Here is a 14341-nt window from a genome sequence, read left to right as displayed (position 1 = left end):
AAAGGCACACTCATACATTGCTGGTGGAGCTGCAAATTGGTGCAACCACTCTGGCAGTGTGGAGATTCTTCAGAAACTTGGAATGGACCCACCTTTTGACCCAGTTATCCCACTCCTGGGTTTATACCCAAAGCACTTAAAATTAGCATACTATAGTAATGCAGCCCCATCAATGTTATTTTGTATTTTTAATTTATGATTAAATTGCTTCCCGAAGTGTTTCAACTAATGTATATTTCTGCCAATTTTGAGGTTTCTTCACCTGGTACTCACACACTAGGTCATCACATGTTTGGAACTTGTCTATTCAATAGGCATGAATTATGGTTTTTTTTTTTTTGTAGTTCTGGTTTAAAAGCCTCTTACTATAAGTGATAATATATTGTTATAAGATTTCCTTTCCTGTGACCTCTCTTTTAAAATCCTTTGCCATTATTCTATTGGGTTGCTAGTATTTTATATTAAAGAAATCAGGTCCTTTCTTTGTGATATGAGCTGCAAATACTTTCCCCCGAATTGTTTGTTTTCTAGTTTTATTAATAGTTGAGGGACTAATTTGAAGTATTTCCATTATGTCAGATTTCCATAGCTTATTTTATAAAGCCCCACTGTATCTTTCATCCATCAGCCACAAGATGCATCTTGATTGTTACTAATGAATAAAAATAATTCATGTTTTAAAAACACTCCTCTGGATTATTAAAATAATCCATCTTTAACACATATTCCAGAGAATTAAAAGGAACCCTGGATGTTAAAAGCCATGATAAGTTCACAGAACATGAGTGTGGCTCCTATGTTGACAATGTTCTCAAGAAAACAAATGGCAAGTTGCATTACTAGAAAAATTTCATGTTGGGCTATTTATTGGGATTTGGAAGGTATATGTGGCTATCAGGTGCCTCTGGCAGCTCTAACTTGGAAGCTGACAAGTTACAGAGAGAGTGCCAAGCACTGCGCTGCTCCCCAAGTTCTTGGTCAATTCGAATTGTCCCAAAAAATGTCCTTTAAATAAGGGTTGGGCTGGCAGGTGTAGCTCAGTGTTAGAGCATATGCTTCGCATGTGTGATGCCCTGGTTTAATACCCAGAGAGTGCATGCACGCACCCAGACAACAGGCATGCACATGCACAGAGAATTGGCATAAGACATTGTTCTAAATAGTGATACCTCTGAGATCCTTAAAAAGATTAGTGCTATTTTTCAGAAACGTGTCTCCCACCAACTGGTCTCTCCCCTTAAATGATCACCTGACATCATTCAAGCACCTCCCCCATCAGATTCTTTGCAAACAGGGGCCATTTATTGTTTGTATCAGTTTTCCACTGCTGCTGTGGCAGACCACCACACCTTAGCACTTCAAACAACACTTGTTTTTCATCTCATAGTTTTGCAGTTTAGAAGTCCAGGTCACCAAGGTTCATGTGAATCTTCTGCTTAGAGTCTCACAAGGCAGAAATCAGGGTGTTGGTATGGCTGGACTCCTTTCTGAAGGCTCAAGCAGTGAATCCACATCCCAGTCCTTTCAGGTTGCTGTCAGAATTCAGTTCTTTAGAAATAACACACGGAGATCCAAGATGGCGAACTAGAGGGAAGCTGCGTTCCTTGTCGCTCCATAACTCCGGTTTCAAGCAGAGGATATCTGTTTCTTGGTAAGGCAGTTTTTGCTGCTTATCGATCCCCTGCTGTTTACCCCATTTGTCTGCTGTGATCACCTGTAATCTGCCAGCATATCCATGCCTTTTTTGAGTGTAGATTGCTCACTGTCAGGCACCTATTATCCGCCATTTGCCTGCCTTTCGCCTGTCCATCACCTGCCTTACTCCTATCCATCACCCAACACCTGAGGTTCACCTCCTAATCCTCCGACAACAGTCAGCAAACTGATCACCGACCACCAGTGGAGCACCAGCTGTCTGCTGTTGCCTGGAAGTTCACTGTTACAGTACCTGCAGGTTTGATTACACGTGGCTGCTGCCATTTTGAGACAACACCCAAGCCCCATAGGACCCCTGACCGGACTGACTGAGCCTCATCTCCAGGATCCCTCAGCCTGACCGATCACTCCATGCCTCTGGGGCCCTCACATTGACTGACTGCTCCCTGCCGCCAGGACCCCCAGACCAACCGACTGCACCCTAGCACCAGGACCCCAGACTGACTGATTGCACCGGCCTCCAGGATCCCACAACCACACCAAACACATCTGACCCTCAGGACCCCTGCCTGAACAACCGCATCCTGAGCTGCAGCTCCTCATTTGCCAACACATTTCAAAGCCAGAGCGGCCATCTTGGATAATCCTGGAAGCCATAGCTCCGATCTTTAGGTGGGGCAAAACCCATCCTGAGACGCCTGCTGGAGGCTTGAAGCTCATTGTCAGGTACCTCTCATGCATCAGGCTACTGAACTCTGGGAGGTTTCATTACTATATGACTGTTATAGTGTAGATTTTCTTTTTTCTCCTTATTGAAAAAATTTAAGTTTTTATTTCTTTACTTTTCTTGCTCTCTTTTCCTTTTGTTCACCTGTTCCCTCAGAGTCTCTTTCTCCCTTTTTTGCATGCTAACATCCAATTTCTTTTGATTACACTCTCACCCTTTCTATTATCTAGAACTTCTGTATATTCTTTTCTTATCCCATTAACATTCTACATCCTACATTCTACATCCCTCTGCATCTTCTTAGTCCTCCATTTGAAACTGCAGACCTTATTGCAAATCTATTTGTTTTACTGAAGTTAATATTTGAACTCATTCTGTTTATTATGACAATTTTATTATTGTCCTCATAGGGGCTATTTGGTCTAGGATTGCATAGTGTCTGAATTGGGCACTGCTAATATTTATCTCCCCTTAAAGAAAGGGTTTTGGAAATCTATAGGGCCACTATAAGCCTATACCCCAGATCTGCACTGCTAGAGGGGAATATACATGAACAACACGAAAAAACAAGGGAAGAAAATGATCCAAACAAATCTAGGTTCTATATTAATAGAATCCAATGACAGTATGTTAGAAGAAATGTCAGAAAAGGACTTCAGATTATACATGATTAAGGTGATTTGTGAAGCAAAGGATGAGATAAGAGAGCAAATGCAGGCAATGAGTGATAATACCAATAAGCTGAAAGAGCAAGTGCAGGAAGCAAAAGATCATTTCAACAAAGAGATAGAGATTCTCAAAAAAAACCAAACGGAAATTCTTGAAATGAAAGAGACAATAAACCAAATAAAAAACTCAATGGAACGCATCACCAAAAGACTAGACCACTTGGAAGACAGAACCTCAGACAATGAAGACAAAATATTTAATCTTGAAAATAAAGTTGCCCAAACAGAGAAGATGGTAAGAAATCATGAATAGAATCTCCAAGAACTATGGGACATCATGAAAAGACCAAATTTACGAATTATTGGGATTAAGGAAGGCACAGATATACAAACCAAAGGAATGAACAACCTATTCAATGAAATAATATCAGAAAATTTCCCAAACCTGAAGAATGAAATGGAAAATCAAATACAAGAGGCTTACAGAACACCAAATGCACAAAATCACAACAGGTCCACACCAAGGCACATTATAATGAAAATGCCTAACATTCAAAATAAAGATAGGATTTTGAAGGACGTGAGAGAAAAGCATCAGATTACATATAGGGAAAGACCAATACGGATAGCAGTCGACTTCTCAACTCAGACTCTAAATGCTAGAAGGGCCTGGAACAACATATTTCAAGCTTTGAAAGAACATGGTTGCCAACCAAGAACCCTATACCCAGCAAAACTTACCTTCAGATTTGAAGATGAAATAAAATCCTTCCATGATAAACAAAAGTTAAAAGAATTTACAAATAGAAAGCCTGCACTACAGAATGTTCTCAGCAAAATATTCCATGAGGAGGAAATGAAAAACAACAATGTAGGTCAGCAAAAGGGAGGTACTACCTTAGAGAAAACCCACTCAAAGGAGAAACCAAGCCAACTTAAAAACCAAAAATAAGCCAAATGACTGGGAATTCAAATCATATCTCAATAATAACCCTGAACGTTAATGGCCTAAACTCATCAATCAAAAGACATAGACTGGCAGAATGGATTAAAAAGAAAGACCCAACAATATGCTGCCTGCAAGAGACTCATCTCATAGAAAAAGACATCCACAGACTAAAGGTGAAAGGATGGGAAAAAACCTACCACGCACATGGACTCAGTAAAAAAGCAGGGGTTTCCATCCTTATATCAGATAAAGTGGACTTCAAGCCAAAGTTAGTCAGAAGGGATAAAGAAGGACATTTCATACTGCTTAAGGGAACCATAAATCAGGAAGACATAACGATAGTAAATATTTATGCCCCAAACAATGGTGCATCCCTGTACATCAAACAAATCCTTCTCAATTCCAGGAATCACATAGACCACAACACAATAATTCTGGGTGACTTTAATGCACCGCTGTCACCACTAGATAGATCTTCCAAACAAAATCCAACCAAAGAAACCATAGAACTCAATAACACAATCAATAACCTAGATTTAATAGACATATATAGAATATTCCATCCATCAACGAGTGGATTCACTTTTTTCTCAGCAGCACATGGAACCTTCTCAAAAATAGACCATATGTTATGCCACAAAGCAGCCCTTAGGAAATGCAAAAAAATAGAGATACTGCCTTGTGTTATATCAGATCATAATGGACTGAGAATAGAAATCAATGACAAAATAAAAAACAGAAATTACTCCAACACATGGAGACTAAATAATTTGCTATTGAATGAAACATGGATAACAGAAAACATCAGGGAGGAGATAAAAAAATTCTTAGAGGTCAATGAGAATGATGATACAACATATCAAAATCTCTGGAACACTATGAAAGCAGTACTAAGAGGAAAATTCATTGCATGGAGCGCATTACAGAAAAGAATGAAAAATCAACAACTAAATGACCTAACATTACAGCTCAAAGCCCTAGAAAAAGAAGAACAGAATAACATCAAAAGTAGTAGAAGATAGGAAATAATTAAAATTAGAGCTGAAATCAATGAAATTGAAAAAAAGAAACAATTAAAAAAATTGACAAAACGAAAAGTTGGTTCTTTGAGAAAGTAAACAAAATAGACAAACCCTTAGCCACACTAACAAAGAGAAGGAGAGAGAAGACTCATATTACTAAAATTCGTGATGAATAAGGAAATATCACGACAGACACCATTGAGATACAGAACATAATGAGAAGCTACTTTGAAAATCTGTATTCCAACAAAACAGAAACTACCAAAGACATTGACAAATTTCATGAGACATATGCTGCTCCTAAACTGAACCAGGAGGACATAACAATTTAAACAGATCAATATCAAGCAATGAAATAGAAGAAGCCATTAAAAACCTACCATCCAAGAAAAGCCCAGGACCAGATGGATTCTCAGTCAAGTTCTACAAGACCTTCAAAGAAGAACTCATTCCAATACTTCTCAAAGTATTCCAGGAATTATAAAAGGAGGGTGCCCTATTAAACTCATTCTATGAAGCTAATATCACCCTCATACCCAAACCAGGCAAAGACACATCAAGGACAGAAAATTTTAGACCAATATCCTTGATGAATATAGATGCAAAGATCCTTAACAAAATATTGGCAAACTGTATCCAAAAACATATTAAGAAAATTGTGCACCACAATCAAGTGGGGTTCATCCCTGGAATGCAAGGATGGTTTAACATCTGTAAATCGATAAACATAGTCCATCATGTCAATAGACTTAAGGATAAGAATCATATGGTTATTTCAATTGACGCAGAAAAAGTGTTTGACAAAATACAACACCCCTTCATGCTCAAAACACTAGAAAAGATAGGGATAGTGGGAACATACCTGAACATTGTAAAGGCTATTTATGCTAAGCCCATGGCCAACATCATTCTTAATGGAGAAAAACTGAAACCATTCACTTTAAAAATTGGAGCAAGACAGGGATGTCCTCTTTCACCACTTCAATTAAACATTGTCCTCAAAACTCTAGCCAGAGCAATTAGGCAGACTGAAGAAATTAAAGGGATACGAATAGGAAAAGAGGAATGTAAGTTGTCACTCTTAGCTGATGACATGATTCTATATTTAGAGGATCCAAAAACCTTCTCCAGAAAACTTCTAGACCTCATCAATGAATTCAGCAAAATAGCAGGCTATAAACTCAACATGCATAAATCTAACACATTTTTATACACAAGCTACGAAACAGCTGAAAGGGAAATGAGGAAAACAACTCCATTTGCGATAGCCTCAAAAAAAAAATAAAATACTTGGGAATCAATCTAACCAAAGAGGTAAAAGATCTCTACAATGAAAACTACAAAACATTGAAGAAAGAAATTAAAGAAAATCTTAGAAGATGGAAAGATCTCCCATGTTCTTGGATAGGCAGAATTAATATTGTCAAAATGCCCATACTACAAAAAGTGCTATACAGATTCAATGCAATGCAAATTAAAATCCCAATCATGTACCTTACAGAAATAGAGCAAGCAATCATGAAATTCATCTGTAAGAATAAGAAACCCAGAATAGCTAAAGCAATCCTTAGCAGGAAGAATGAAACAGGGGGTATCACAATACCAGAACTTCAACTGTACTACAAAACAATAGTAACAAAAACAGCATGGTATTGGTACCAAAATAGACAGGTAGATCAATGGTACAGAATAGAGGACATGGACACAAACCCAAATAAATACAGTTTTCTCATACTAGACAAAGGTGCCAAAAATATGCAATGGAGAAAAGATAGCCTCTTCAACAAATGGTGCTGGGAAAACTGGAAATCCATATGCAACAGAATGAAACTAAACCCCTATCTCTCACCCTGCACAAAAATCAACTCACAATGGATCAAGGTCCTTGAAATCAGACCAGTGACCCTGCATCTTATAGAAGAAAAAGTAGGTCCAAATCTTCAACTTGTTGACTTAGGATCAGACTTCCTTAACCGGACTCTCATAGCACAAGAAATAAAAGCAAGAATCAATAACTGGGACAGATTCAAACTAAATAGCTTTCTCTCAGCAAAGGAAACTATCAGCAATGCAAAGAGAGAGCCTACAGAGAGGGAGAAAATCTTTGCCACTCATACTTCAGATAGAGCACTAATCTCCAGAATCTATAAAGAACTCAAAAACTCTACACGAAGAATACAAATAACCCAATCAACAACTGGGCTAAGGATATGAACAGACACTTCACAGAAGATCTACAAGCAATCAATAAACATATGAAAAAATGTTCACCATCTTTATTAATAAGAGAAATGCAAATCAAAACTACACTAAGATTCCATCTCACCCCAATTAGAATGGTGATTATCAAGAATACAAGCAACAATAGGTGTTGGAGAGGATGTGGGGAAAAAGGTACACTTATACGTTGCTGGTGGGGCTGCAAATTAGTGCAGCCACTGTGGAAAGCAGTGTGTAGATTCCTTAGAAAACTTGGAATGGATCTACTATTTGACCCAGCTATCCCACTCCTCAGCCTATACCCAAAGGACTTAAAATCAGCATACTTCAGAGATACAGCCACATCAATGTTCATAGCTGCTCAATTCACAATAGCCAGATTGTGGAACCAACCTAGATGTCCTTCAATTGATGAATGGATAAAGAAACTGTGGTGTATATATATACAATGCAATATTACTCAACTATAAAGAATAATAAAATTATGGTATTTGCAGGTAAATGGATGAAATTGGAGAACATCATGATAAGTGAGATAAGCCTATCTCAAAAATCCAAAGGACGAATGATCTCACTGATAAGCGGATGATGACACATAATGGGGGGTGGGAGGGGTGCAAGAATGGAGGAAGGAGGGACTGTATAGAGGGAAAAGAGGGGTGGGAGGGGTGGGGGGAAGGAAAAAATAACAGAATAATTCAAACATCATTATCCTATGTAAATGTATGATTACACAAATGGTATGCTGTTACTCCATGTACAAACAGAAACAACATGTATCCCATTTTTTTACAATAAAAATAAATTAAAAAAAAAACACACAACAGAATTCAGTTCTTTATGGTTGCAAGACTGGGATCCCATTTCCTTGCCAACTGTCAGCCAGGATCCTCTCTCAATTCCTAAGGCCATCTGAATTCCAGTCATACTGTCCATTTCATCTTTAGACCCACAACAGCAACTTAACTTGCTTTGACACTTTGAGTGACACTTTGAATCTCTGGATTCCCCTTGTCTGTGGCCTCTCTCCTCACTACAACTGAAGGGAGGTTTGCTGCTTTTACAGGCCCATGAGTTTGGGCAGGCACAACTAGGTAATCCAGGATAATCTCCCAATTTTAAAGATCTATAACTCCAATCATATCTGCAAACTTCCTTTTACTATGTAAGATAACATATAAGGTAACATATTCAGAGGTTTCAGAGATAGAATGTGGACGTCCTTGAGAGGTCCTTATTTTTGCCTCCTCCCTTTTCTCCTTCCTCCTTCCTCCATTTACAGTTCCTGGCATAATTCTGGATTTGTAATCTGAGGAGAACTAAATGAATGTTGACTAGTCAAATGATGTCTTGGAGTTTTTTTATGCTGACACTTTGTCTAAATTCTGGGAATACATATTGAACCAAGCATTTGTCAGGTGGTTTATAACTTCCCAGAAGTCCACAGTAGAACTCAAGGAAGGAACTTAATTCCCACCACCTTTCCCCTCAGTCTGGGCTGAAGGGTCTTCCTGGTGCAGGATTGTGGTTCTGTGTCTTTTGCTCAAAGTTTCCTCCTTTGGATTGCTCTAAACACCTCAAGATTGCTGAACAGTGCAGGACTCTGGCGGGGAGAACAGACTGAACTCCTTAACAACACAAGCTGTTTGGACTTGACAGTGTTTTTAGAAAAACAGGAAAGAATATTGGGTATTCTGTAGAAGGCATTATATACATATAAGTCCCACTTTAGATGATCTCAAACCTTATCTTTGGTCCTCAAGTCTTCCTTGTAAAGAGTAAAGACATGTCTCTGCAATAGAATTTTGACAACTTATCCAGAGGCAAGTTCTTGTTAATCTTTGTTGCACAACTGAAAACAACAGACTCCCAACTCTTCCAACAAGTTTCACTAACAATAAATTCTCATTGTTAAATATTCTCAGTAAATAAGCACCTCCAAATTGTTTGAGCAGAAAGATTTTGACTAACTCTCAGTTCTTGATTTGCATGAAAAAAAATGAGTGTGTCATCACTGTTTTCTTGGTGTGGTCAAGGATTAAGAAGTAACTCTATGCCTGTAATCCCAGTGGCTCAGGAGGTGAGACAGGAGGATTCCGAGTTTAAAGCCAGCCTCAGCAATGGCAAGGTACTAGGCAACTCAGTGAGACTCTGTCTCTAAATAAAACACAGAATAGGGCTGGGGATGTGGCTCAGTGGTCAAGTGCTCCTAAGTTTAATCCCCAGTACCCCCACCCCGAAAAAAAAAAGCAACCTCTAAATATTACTTATTATTGTATTTGTTTTAGAGAACTGGACATTTACTAGTTTTTTATACATGTTTGTAATTTTAGCTCCCTAGTTGGTCTTCCTTGAACAAGGGATACATCTTTAATCCAAAACATAGTATAGTGCAGGGTATATGATAGTTTCTTTAAAAAATTTAAAATAAATAAAAACTTGGAAAAGCAAACTAAAGTTCTATGCTCTACACCTTGTATACTCTTCTGTTGGGTTCCACAACTGGAGATATATAGATGATGTGTGAACATACTTAATAATTGAAAAAAAAATTTACATTATAGGAAAATTCTGGAATTTTCAAAACTATGTTGTCTTTAGTTGACTATAGATAAACATGGTACCTAAAATAAATCATTCAAACATCATCATTTTGTTGTTTAAGAGAAACTAAGCAGCAGTAACTATTAGTAACAATATAACAGTATCTAATCCAAAAGCTGTCATGTTATGAAACATAATCATTTATATTAAACTCTTATGATTAATAATACATAATAAAGAAGATTCATGGAAAGAAACATTTCAGGAAAGCAACATCTTTCAGATGCTGAGTCAAAGTGACAGTTGTGTTCTTCATGGGAAACATACCACCCTCCTGGCCAGAGGCTATGATTGTAGCTCCTGTAAGGACAGGCGCATATATACTGGTGTATGTGGTGTGGGACTGGATGAGACATCTTGATCTTTCTTCTCTGAGGTAGTACACCCATTCCTTTACACAGGGCCAGACTGTGCATGCTCATCAAATGCATAAAGATGTTCCTGCAGAGGATTGCAAGTTCAAAGCCAGCCTCAGCGATTTAGCAAGGCCTAAGCAACTTAGCGAGACCCTGTTTCAAAATGAGAAATTTAAAAAAGGGCTGGGATGAGGCTCAGTAGTTGAGCACCCCTGAGTTCAATCCCTGGTACCATTAAAAAAAAAAAAAAAAAAGATGTTCTACAAAACAATCCATGATTTGCTTATTGCAGCTAAACTTCCAGATTTCTTTAGTAGAAATGTAATTGCCCTTTTTAAACAAAAGTTTTTATATTAATGATAAAGATCTCAAAATTATTCCTATAAACATAGTATATTAATGTTGATCTCAAAATTATTCCTATATAGTAAAATAAGAATAAATAAAAATGACAAGAAAATTGTTTCAAAACTATCACAGAATTTTAAAAAGTAAACTAAATACAAACAAAAAAAACTTCTCCATTCTCTCGTTTCTATTTATCAGAAGTGCAAAAGTGAGGACTTTAACCAAGTAGACTGTGTCTGAGATAATTTTACAAACCACAGCTTGAGGGCAATTAAAGAGTTGCATTTAAGCAGAAGATCTCACTTGTAAATTTTCACGAAGTAATTCCCTCTCAAGTTCTAAAGTTACAGGGGTTTAGAGTAGAACTGAAAGGGATTTGGAAAACTTGTGTTATATAGATCATAGAATTCTTAATCATTTAATTTCCTAAGTTTTTTCCTAATTACATTATAATTGCATTATTTTACAAGTGGCATTTATAAAAACCTATTGGCTAACTGATTTTAATAGGAGACTTTAAAAAATTTACACAACCATGGTTTTTTCATTTTGATGCTTTACCTAAAAATTGAAGACATACAGAACATTCTCAGGGATTATGCTATAATTTTTGGTTTACATTAGGACAGGAAATGCTGAATTTTGATGGCGCAATAAAGTTCTGCTTCTAAATATTCTATTGGCACATATACAAACATAGTATATACATATGCATGTAATATATATTTTATTTGTGTGAATTTAAAACTTGTTTTGAATATATAATATATACATATTTACATATATTAATATATATAAGTACAAAAACTATGAAGCTTCTGGTTAGACAATGCTGCTTTTAAATTCTCTCTCTGTCATTTATCAACTGTGTATGACCTCAGAAGGATTATTTACTCAATAATTCCAGATAATTTAAACTGAGTTAAAGAAGCCTGACCTGAAGAATTTTATGAAGCCTAGGTGAGTTAATGCAGATGAAAGTGCTTAGCATAGTACTTTTCCAAACACACCTGCTCAGTAGCTCCTCTTCATCCTTTCTTTCCACCACTCAGGTGTCTTCACCTACTCCTTAAAAGCAGTCTACATTATTTATTCTTTCTAAATGAAGTATCAGTGCTATTATTCTAATAGGTGTAATACAAAATGTTATAATAAGTATCAACATAGATGAAAATAAGTTTGAGCACTTTGTTCTTCAGGTGAAAATAAAATTTTCTGTACTTAATGTTTGTTTCCAGAGGGGGGGGTTTCTATGCATAAACTTTGGAAAATACTTTGAAAAACCTCACTAATTCAAGCTACAGCTCTTTCTCTACCTGATTCAGGAGGAGAGTTTAGGAATAATTCATTATTTTTTCTTCTTGAAGTCTAGTCAAGTTAGCATCAATTTAAATTTCAACTTTGGTACTAAATTGAGTCTGATCTTGGTTGGTTAAAGTTAAGAAAACTAATTCTAAACTTGAATAAATTTTGAAGTTAAAAAGCTTCCTTTATAGCCTAAAGAAAGAAACTATAGTTTCTTGTAGTTCTTCACAAATTTTGTGCATCTTTAAAATTGAATATTGATTATTTAATGTTTAATAAACCTTATTATCTTGAATTAATTTAGCTATTATAAACTATTTTAAAAACTTGAATTCTTTCAAATCTGTATATTAAGCAGATATTTTACCTACTTAGTGCCAGGTTTTGTGTCAGACATTAGGGATATAAAAACATAAAATAATGATCCCCAAACTCTGCAGGTGAGAGCAAATATAGCAAATCTTATAATATAGGGGTTGTGTGCTGAACTAGAAGAATGCTTTCCTTTCTGATCTCATCTTTCTTACTCTTTTCTCTTTTATTAAAATTATCTATTTATTTTTTAATTTTTTACAGATTGCATTTTGATTCATTGTACACGAATTGGGTCCATCTTTTCATTTCTGTGGTTGTACACGATGTAGATTCATACCATTTGTGTAATCATACATGCACATAGGGTAATGATGTCTGTCTCATTCCACCATTTTTCATACCTCCCCTCATTTCTTTCTACGTAATCTTAAAGTTCCCCCATTCTTCTCTCACTCCCCATACCCCCACCCCCATTATACATCATCCTCCACTTATCAGGGAAAACATTCAGCCTTTGCTTTTTTGGGATTGGCTTATTTCACTTAGCATGATATTCTCCAATTCCATCCATTTATTTGCAAATGCCATAATATTCTTCTTCTTTATGGCTGAATAATATTCCATTGTGTATATATACCACAGTTTCTTTATCCATTCATCTGTTGAAGGGCATCTAGGGTGGTTCCAAAGTCTAGTTATTGTGAACTGAGCTGCTATAAACATTGATGTGGCTGTGTTACTGTAGTGTGCTGATTTTTAAGTCCTTTGGGTGTGAACCAAGGGGAGTGGGATAACTGGGTCAAAAGGTGGGTCCAGTCCAAGTTTTCTGAGGAATCTCCACACTGCCTTCCAGAGTGGTTGCACTAATTTGCAGCTCTACCAGCAATGTAAAAGTGTGCCTTTTCCCCCACATCCACGTCAACATTTACAGAACATTAAATAAAGAAATTGAAGAAAACCTTAGAAGATGGAAAGATCTCCCATGTTCTTGGATAGGCAGAATTAACATTGTCAAAATGACCATTCTACCAATGGTGCTATAAAGATTCAATGCAATTCCAATTAAAATCCCAATGATGTACCTTACAGAAATAGAGCAAGCAATCATGAAATTCATCTGGAAGAACAAGACCTTGAATAGCCAAAACAATCCTGAGTAGAAAAAGTGAAACAGGAGGTATCATAATACCAGACATTAAGCTATACTACAGAGCAATAGTAACAAAAAAAGGCATGGTATTGGCACCAAGATAGACAGACAGACAAATGGTACAGAATAGAAGACACAGAGACAAAACCACATAAATACAGTCACCTCATACTAGATAAAGGAGCCAAAAACATACAACGGAGAAAAGATAGCCTGTTCAACAAATGGTGCCGGCAAAACTGGAAATCCATACGCAGTAAAATGAAATTAAACCTGTATCTCTCACCCTGCACAAAACTCAACTCAAAATGGATCAAGGACATAGGAATTAGATCAGAGACCCTGCACATAATAGAAGACAAAGTAGGCCCGAATCTTCATCATGTTGGCTGAGGATCAGACTTCCTCAACAAGACTCCCAAAGCACAAGAAATCAAAGAAAGAATCAATAAATGGGGTGAACTCAAACTAAAAAGGTTTTTCTCAGCAAAGGGTATAATCAAGAATGTGAAAAGAGAGCCTACAGAGTGGGAGAAAATCTTTACCACACGCACTTCAGATAGAGCACTCATCTCCAAAATTTATAAAGAACTTACAAAACTTTACACCAAAAATACAAAGAACCCAATCAATAAATGGGCCAAGGAACTGGACTGACACTTTACAGAAGAAGACATACAGGTGATTAATAAATATATGAAAAAGTGTTCAACATCTCTAGTAATTAGAGAAATGCAAATTAAAACAACTCTAAGATTTCATCTTACTCCAATTAGAATGGCTATTATCAAGAATACTCTTTCTCTTGATATCTATATTCCAGCCACATTAGCTCAGTTGCACACTCCCTATCTCTTGAACCTCCCCACTGGTTCACTTGCTTTCTCACCTGATAGGAACACTCATCTCTCATCTTTTGATTGCCAACTCCATTTCTTGATCCAGATCTTAGCTGGAGGGTCCACCTAAAGAGAACTTCCCTGAATACCACTTTCCTAAATACCACTAATTTGCATGCTTA

This window comes from Sciurus carolinensis, chromosome 6 (assembly GCF_902686445.1).
Source record: "Sciurus carolinensis chromosome 6, mSciCar1.2, whole genome shotgun sequence".
NCBI lineage: Eukaryota > Metazoa > Chordata > Mammalia > Rodentia > Sciuridae > Sciurus > Sciurus carolinensis.
Note: the sequence above shows the minus strand (reverse complement) of the source record.